Source organism: Manduca sexta, unplaced genomic scaffold, assembly GCF_014839805.1.
Source record: "Manduca sexta isolate Smith_Timp_Sample1 unplaced genomic scaffold, JHU_Msex_v1.0 HiC_scaffold_2280, whole genome shotgun sequence".
Lineage (NCBI taxonomy): Eukaryota > Metazoa > Arthropoda > Insecta > Lepidoptera > Sphingidae > Manduca > Manduca sexta.
The window spans coordinates 1-8,888 of NW_023593229.1; the positions used below are offsets into that span (position 1 = coordinate 1).

General features: G+C 34.4%; 1 pseudogene; it reads left to right on the forward strand.

Annotated features, from left to right (window-relative positions):
• The first annotated feature begins 352 nt into the window (after positions 1–352).
• LOC119192039 lies at positions 353–8,737 on the forward strand (annotated as a pseudogene).
• Positions 8,738–8,888: the final 151 nt, after the last annotated feature.

Consider the following 8,888-nt stretch of genomic DNA (forward strand, 5'->3'; position numbering starts at 1 on the left):
AGAGTTTACTTTATATGAGATAAACAGAAAACAAAATTACTTTTGAAATTAATGTGGAGAAGCGTTTTGTTCAGTTACATTTGTGGCTGATTGTACTTATTTTACTTCTTCCTGTATTATACTTAGTAATCTGGTTGAATAGATAATATTATGTAAGTTGTGGTAAGAAAATGATCATGAACCATCGATGAATCGCTGCGATGGATAGAATGAAAGAAAAGTAAGATTGTAGGGAATTTTGTATTTCCTACAATATATATAACCAAGAACCGCAGTTAAAATTTATGATGCATCTTATTAATAAGCGGTTGTATTTTATCGTCGAAATAAACATAAGTGTTTAATTGAACAGGTAATATGCCGCAAAAATTCAAGATTATTACGAAGCATGTCACACTTTGACGATGCGGCTGTGCAAATCCATGACGTCTCGGCCAGTTGGACTGGAGACCTAATTTTCTGGCATTAAAAAACATATCTTTGCGGCTGCGTAAAGGAAAACTTTGCGCCATCATTGGACCTGTCGGGTCTGGAAAGGTAAAAATATATATGTGTATACATGATCCGAGTCATCTTTAGTTTAGTTACGTCGCCTCTTACCGCCTAGTGCATTATTTATGACATAATTAAAAAATATGTCGACCGTAGTCAGTTATTTATAATAACTGGGTTTTATTAGAGCTATAAAATAGAGTAAAATATACGTTACTTTTTACAAAAGCAGGATTATAATTGATGTTGCTGATTAAATTAGTGCTTTCATGACAGACTCTTAACGATTTGCTATCTATATTTGTATACGAAAAAGACAAGTTTTTTGAATAACTAAGAGCGACATATGGAACTGTTGAATCTGTGTAACGACGGAACTGTCCTTATCGGCTAGAGACTCTGTTAGTGGAATATAATTACTCAGTAAAGATGCGCTCGTCTGCGTTTCCTTATTTTATTAAAAATATTGCAGGTCGGAATTGCACCGCAAGGCGAGGACTTATCTGTTTGTTTTTTAATATTAAGATTTAGTAACATAAATATCTGCACTAGTAACACACTGTTATAATTTTAGCGCGATAATTATAATTATTGTCTTGATAATGGCGGCACATTACCGTTGGTCCGAGAGACAGTCCCTTTAATTAAAGTGGAGTCTAAATAATAACTTAGGTCTTAGAATATTATATTTTGTTCTGCTGTTAATGAAGTACCACCCAAATTTACCAATATCAACATAGGACTTAGTAAAACATCAGAAATTTTAAATTTATTTAAATATAAAACAGTGTAGAAAACAATAAAAGAATGATAACAACCTGTTTCAATATCAAATGAATAAAATAAATAAAACATTATATTCTAACATACGTCTGGTTCAATACATTCTTTTGACCTAGTTTCAGGAGTTAATGAAAACAATTTAGTTAGAATATTGCACTATCTTATCAAAACAAGCCGGCGAAAGTTTACTAAACTTGTATTAGTTTAACACTAATTAATGGTGATTAGATAATAGCAATTTGTCGTAACATTATCCTATTATTATTTATTCGTGAGGATATATAAATATTTTTCTGAGAAATTAAAAACGAAATCTGTTTTACATTCGCAGTCTTCGATTCTGCAACTGCTACTAAAAGAATTGCCTGCGGCTGCTGGCACGGTTTCAATATATGGAAAGATCTCGTACGCTTGCCAAGAGGCGTGGCTCTTCCCTAGTACGGTTCGGGAGAACATACTTTTCGGTCTACCCTTTGAACCGGAAAAATATAAAAGGTACGTATTATTGTCATTTGCATCCAATACCTGAACCAAAGTGCCAATAAAGTATATAGGGTTGTCAGTAGACTGCTTACTGTAGAAAATGTTATTAATATTCATTCAATAATTTAACTAAGCAAATAAGTTTGTTTACTAGTTCTGATTTACATTTGTGTCATGACCCACATTTTAACAAAAGTAATTGTTATACCAAGGGCATCGTATTTCTAGAAACGTGTATATATCCAATTTGTAATTCCAGGTATGCAGAGTATGCGCTTTGGAGAAGGATTTCAAACAATTCACGTATGGAGACCAAACCCTAGTGGGAGAGCGCGGGGTGTCGTTGTCGGGGGGCCAGCGCGCCAGAATCAATTTAGCCCGCTCCGTCTACAGGGAGGTAAATTGATTATAATATATTTGTTGCAAACAGTTCACTTATATTACAAATAGAACCGTGTAATTTTGTTTTATAAGTTTGTAAACAATAAATCATTCTTATATATTCATTGTTTATCCACAAACTCTATAAATTCCTGAATTCTTAATTTGGTATGCTGAATATTTATTTTAAATTAATGTAATAGTAATGAGCATTGTAATTCTGACCAGGTATAGGAGTTATTTAACAACACAAGCTTGGAATATGTCAAAGAAAAACTATTTATTTAGTTCCCTCATTAAAATTCTAGGCTTAAATGAGTAATGTTTCTGCAAATGATTTTTTATGGGTATAATATATTTACGAAAAATCCATTAAATATCTCTTAATATTAAAATGTTTATAGTTTAATATTGCTTTTTCTTTATATACATCAAAATAGAAATGAATTTGTACAACTACGGCCTAAGATAAAACCTTTTAAGTTGCATTTCCTATGACATTGCTGGTTTCCATGAACTATGATTGAAACACACTACCAAGTCACTCATTCAAAAAAATATTTTTTTATTGGCTTATTGCTGCTGAACGCAGACGAGCTGACTGCCCACTTTCCATATATATTATAATTCTCTTTGCTGCCCATCTAATAGTAAGTGGTCACCGTCACCCATGGACGTCGTCACGTCAGGAGCTCATACATGTCGCTGCCTACCGTGAAAGACTTGAAATTCCCATTATTCTAATATTTATATAAGCAAATAGTATATTTTACCACCGATTTAATGTAAAGCATATCTTATTAGTAGTAGGATAATTAATTAGCACTGTATATTGGCAGTAGATTTTTAATTTTGAGGTATATTTTTATAAATCGTAACGGTGATTTTTTTTTTATACAGGCAGATATTTATCTATTGGATGACCCGCTGTCCGCCGTGGATACTAATGTGGGCCGGCAACTGTTCGAGGGTTGCATTAACGGATACCTTCGTAACCGCACTAGGATCCTGGTCACACATCAGATACATTTCCTTAAAGCGGCTGATTATATCGTTGTTATGAATGAGGTTTGTATAATTATGTTGTGGTATTATTCAGCTAACGCAGATTGATTTGTGATAAACAATTAATGTGATGGAGACTAACCTACCTAAGGCATAGGCGAAGAAGCCTAAGAGTGACTGTAGAATTGTTTTATAGCAACACAAATAATATGGTTGTTTGGTTCAGGAAAATGTACTGAAAATTCTTATTTACGTTATTTACTTTTTAAGGAGTTGTTAAAGATTTTGATATAAGTAATTCAGTTTAAGACTTCAATTATCGACCTCCGACCTCCCTAAGCTTCGCTTTAGGTGGCGGACGGGTAACCCGATATCGGGTAAATGATGCTCAGGCTTGCCTGCTATATTAGATGCCTCGTATGATTTTAACAAGGTCTCATTCCTTGGATGGTGAGAGGTTCTGCCCACGAGCCGAATCCTGCGAAGGTTGCGGTTGCATGCACTTGCGCACCCCGCGTCCTCTCGATAGTAGGGGAGTGAGTGTCGAATGGCGTAGTTTTATTCGGAAGGACGGTTTATACCGATTAAAGACTTCAATTATATTTTAATTTCTTGTCTTATTTTACACGTGAATACGAGTTAATTCAAGAAACACTATGCCACTGATTAAGTTTGAATTGTTACTCTTGACCATAAAGTATAAAATTCATACTGAATATAAAATTAATACTTTCAACACCAAATGTGTTAAAAGGATTAAATGGGAGCATAAACGACGTGTTTTTACTTTACATTTTTAATTTATGTGGCGCCGGTTTTGGTAATGTTCCAAGTGATGTTGAAAACTTAGTATTGTGATAAAAGCGGGACGTGCTAAACGGTTTTTTTTTTCAAGTTATGCCTTAGTATATACCATGCCTATTTGTAAAATCATTGTTATAAAATGTAAACTGTAACCAAATAATCAACTTATTAAACAACTGTAACCTTATAAACAACAATCGTTCTTTTTTTATTATTTATTAAAAATTTATGGAATTATTGAGTTTTAATGTTTGTCTCTGTTTTATTCTTAATTTATTTTTTGTTCATAATAAAATTACAATCGGACATTGTTTTTCTCATCAGGGCCGCATCGAGAACATGGGCACGTTTGATGAGCTCGCCTCGTCGGGGAAAGAATTCTCCATGATGCTGACATCACTACAAGAAGGCAAAGAAAAGGACTCTGATAGTCTTAGCGCTCGAGTAAGTTGTGCTTATTGTTTGGTTCAATGTTTTTTTTAATTTAAAATAGTGAATTAAAAAAAGTAATAAACTACATCAAAGATAAGTTAATTGAACAAATTTTAAGGATGTCGCAATTTGGAAAAAAAAATGTCTCTAAATGTAGCTTTATATGAAACAATATTACTATTAACAATTACATTAAGTATTATGTTTTCTATAAGAGCACAGATTCGAAGGACAGACCAGCGCTACTACGTAGTCAATCAAGCATGAACGAAGATGAAGATCTGCCGCAGTTTGAAGCACAGAAATTAGCAGACGAAGAACGGCAATCAGGCAATCTTCGGTGGGAGGTTATCGCGGGCTACTTCCGGTCGGGAGGCAATGTTTGCTTCCTGTTCTTCACATTTCTGATGGTTATTTTGGCGACGGCATCTGCTGCCGGCGCCGACTACTGGGTTAGTTACTGGTAAGTTTTTTGGTAGAAAGCTCATGGGATAATAATAATTTATTTATTTATTTGCACTTCACATACATAACATGTACATCGGCGGACTTAATGCCAAAGGCATTCTCCCCAGTCAACCTATGTGTGATGCAGAGATAATAATGATGAAAGTGATGTTTCATTTTTATAGAATTTGTGTATAATGGGAGAATTAAGAAAATTTCATAGATATCTTAATATGTAGTTTATTTTATAATATTTCTTGAAGGTCAAATCAGATGGCGGCGTTCGAGGAGCAATTAGGCGGAGCTGATATCGGTACGTATAGCAATGTTATATTTATATAAAGAACAAAATATATAATATAATTAGTCAGTAAATTAAAGTTCAATCTATGTCGACGAAGAAAATAAATGTGTTGTAATTTTGTTTAAGTAATGGCCCGACAGGAACTTTATTATAGCAATGATTTTCATATCTGACAGTCGACAATTAATGTCATCAGATTGTAAGTGGCCACCACTGTTTGACAATTCCAGGGGATTCAACTTCTTATTATAGGAATGTGATTTGATAAGAGAGAGGATTTTCGGGGGCTACAGTAATCTAAATGAATTTTCTAAAGACTTTAACTAATCTGAAGACTGATGCTTTACATCGTTTTTCTGTCACATATATTACATATTTATTACCATATTGCTATTATAACATCTATCATGATAGTTCTATGTCATACATTACGGTATTGTCTGCAGATCCAGGTTTAGATGTCGTAGTGGGTCAGTTCACAACGGGACAGTATCTGATAATCCACGGATGTATAGTCGCAGCCGCCATACTGCTTACCAACATAAGAGTGTTTCCGTTCGCGGAGCTGTGTGTTTCCGCTTCGAATAATCTTCACAACAGTATGTTTAGTACTATGATCAAGGGCATCATGCGATTTTTTGACACCAGCTCTTCAGGTGAGTGATGAAACCTATTATATTATTGAAGCATACTCACACATACACGAGTCACAGCTATTATCCCCGTAAGGCTGTTAAGGAAGTAACTAGTGCCTAGTGATAAGTCTATAATATACATCTCATGAAGTGATAGCAAAACTATCACCATAGAGCGCACTAATTTTAATCCCGTATAACTCTGAATGGAAATACATCAATGTTACTAATCTGGCTATTAAACTCAAAACCAAGGATTCATAAACTTAAAAACACTTTCACTATATCTAGGAAGCGATATAATATAGCCAGCATTTTGATAATTATTCATACATAAAAAATATTATCATGAAATAATATATAAATGTGTTTAAAACAGTATAGGTACACTAAACTGCTATTGTGAAATTATACGTGCGATATAAGCAAGTAATAAATCGGTAATATTTATTTATCCAAATTATAGCTAAGAGCATAATTCGGTTTAACGTTGAAGCCCACACTAGGCTATACCTATATAAGCGAGAGTATGTATAAAAATATAAGCCAGGCAAAAACATGCTTAAGGCGCTGTTTAAAGTCTTAACATCAAATATTCACTTACCAATAATTGTCGTTGAGACTCTTTCATGTTGAATAATCTACAAAGTAAACGACAAGGCAACAACAACGTTTAGTGTACACAAAAAAAAATTAAAACAACCGAACCGAATGAATATTTAAATAATACTGTTCTAAATAACTTAGGATTTACCACGTACAAGTTCATGGCGTGCTCGCTATGCGTCCAGTCTTGGCCGCACATATCTTTTCTTTCGTATCATTAATTGGGCTTGTGTATTACGTAATAATTGAAGTACACATATAGTTTTGAAATAATCCCAAGAGCAATAATCTGTAGTTATAGTAGAATAAAAATAAGGCTTTTTATTGAATATTGAACAGAAAAACACTCAAAATCGGTTAAATAGTTCCTGAGATAAGCGCTTTCAAATAAAACTAACTCTTCAGCTTTATATATTAGTATAGATTTTGCTTTGTCCAAAAATATAATATTAAGTTATAGCTATTATTACCTACTTATATTACTTAAGGTAAAGCCACATAGGATACCAAAAGTAAAGTGTTTTATAAAGTGATGTAGAGAATTTTAGTTATTTTTGAAAATCAATAACATACATTACAAAACCTGATTATATACCCGTCGTTTATAGGTCGCATCCTCAACCGTTTTACAAAGGACATGGGTGCCGTGGACGAAATTCTGCCAAGAACATTATTGGACGTCTTCCAAATATACGGCACGCTGGGCGCCATCCTGGTTCTGAACGCCATCGCGCTTTACTGGACGCTCATTCCCTCTGTCGTGCTTCTTGTGTTATTCGGCTTTGCGGTCAGAATCTATTTGAAAACGGCTCAAGGCATCAAGAGATTGGAAGGCACAAGTAAGTTCATATTCAATTAATATAGTACTTTTCCAGATAGTTGATAGATTCCTTGTTTTGGAAAGTAAAATATTTGCAATGTACTTTGTAGGATGTTTCAGTATTAGATATATTAATTTATAAATTATATAACGCCACCAGGTGTGAAGTTTAAAATTATTTTGTTATGAGTTGTGTAATTGGTAACAATCCTCACAGTAACGACTTTGTATTTTGAAAACGTCTTACACATTGTTCGTGACTCGTCAGCACGATTTTACGACTATTCTACGTGATAAATACTTAGTAGAGAGGTGCTCAATTAATGAAACTAACATCCAATGGAGATTATGTGATTAGTAAGTAAAGAACACTTCCTATTCCAGCGAAAAGTCCTGTATTCGGCATGGTGACGTCATCTCTCAATGGTATCTCAACCGTCCGAGCGGCCGATGCACAGCACCGACTCATCGACGAGTTTGATCGTCATCAGGTGACGATAAGCTTTTGATAATAAATCATTGGCGATACTATAATATGTTTTATAAATAATGGCAGATTTTTTTAGTAGTTTTCGTGTTACTTACACAAAATGCTTATGCCGTATTCACTAACTCAATATAATAATATAAGTACTTATTACTTTGAAGAGTGTTCTTCAGTGTTCATATAAATTTTATTAGCCAGTTAATATATATGATAGTTGATGCACATATTTACTCTCTTGTTTGTCATTTATTTGGGAACTTGAGTTTTGCATTCGGTTGCCTTGTATTATACTCGATGGTGAGCGTTTACTCAGACATCGCGCTTAGTGGTATATCTCCATAGTATGTTGCTTTTTGTGTTTTTTCTGGACTATCTTATTGCCTACTCTTATTCTATATCGATTAACACTGTGTCAAAATGATTATTGTAACAGGACCTACACACGGCGGCATGGAACGGTTACTTGGGCGGAGGCACCACATTCGGTTTTTATTTAGACACCATGTGCCTGATCTATCTCACCACGATCATCTTCGTATTTCTCTATATTGATTTTGGTGAGTTCGTGATTAACATATAAAGTACTTTCATACTATTTATGTTTTCGTTTTAATGTTCTTGGAGAAATGGGAGTGAAAATGCGTTGAGCGTATAATTATTTAATAAACCTGTAATGGCCACATATAAACAATCAGTTCGGTTTTTAATATTTTTCTAGATTGATCAGGAAACTTTGTTCTAGAAATAACTTACGATATTAGTCTTACGCTCGAGGATCCAGCGTCCGTGAAGAGGTTATTTTATGCCCCGATGATTTTCTAGTGTCTCGAAATTGATTATAAACTGTTCTTTTATTTCTAGGTAACGTTATAGCAGTCGGCAGCGTCGGTTTGGCCGTCACTCAGAGCAACACTCTAACAGCTATGTTACAACACGGTGCGCGTATGTTGGTAGAGTTTCTGGCGCAGCTGACCAGCGTGGAGAGGGTGCTCGAGTACACGCGCATCGAGACAGAGACCAATCTGTTTCATGGCAGTAAGTAATCATTCGTACTTAACATAGTACCAATATGATAATCGAGAGTGAAACATAAATTCGTTTTATCGTTATGATGGTGGTTTAGTAGATGGCGGCTATTCCGCTCCCAATTGGACATGTCTATACCTCACAATATAATGACTTCTCATTCCTGTATTATGTTGCTTAGGG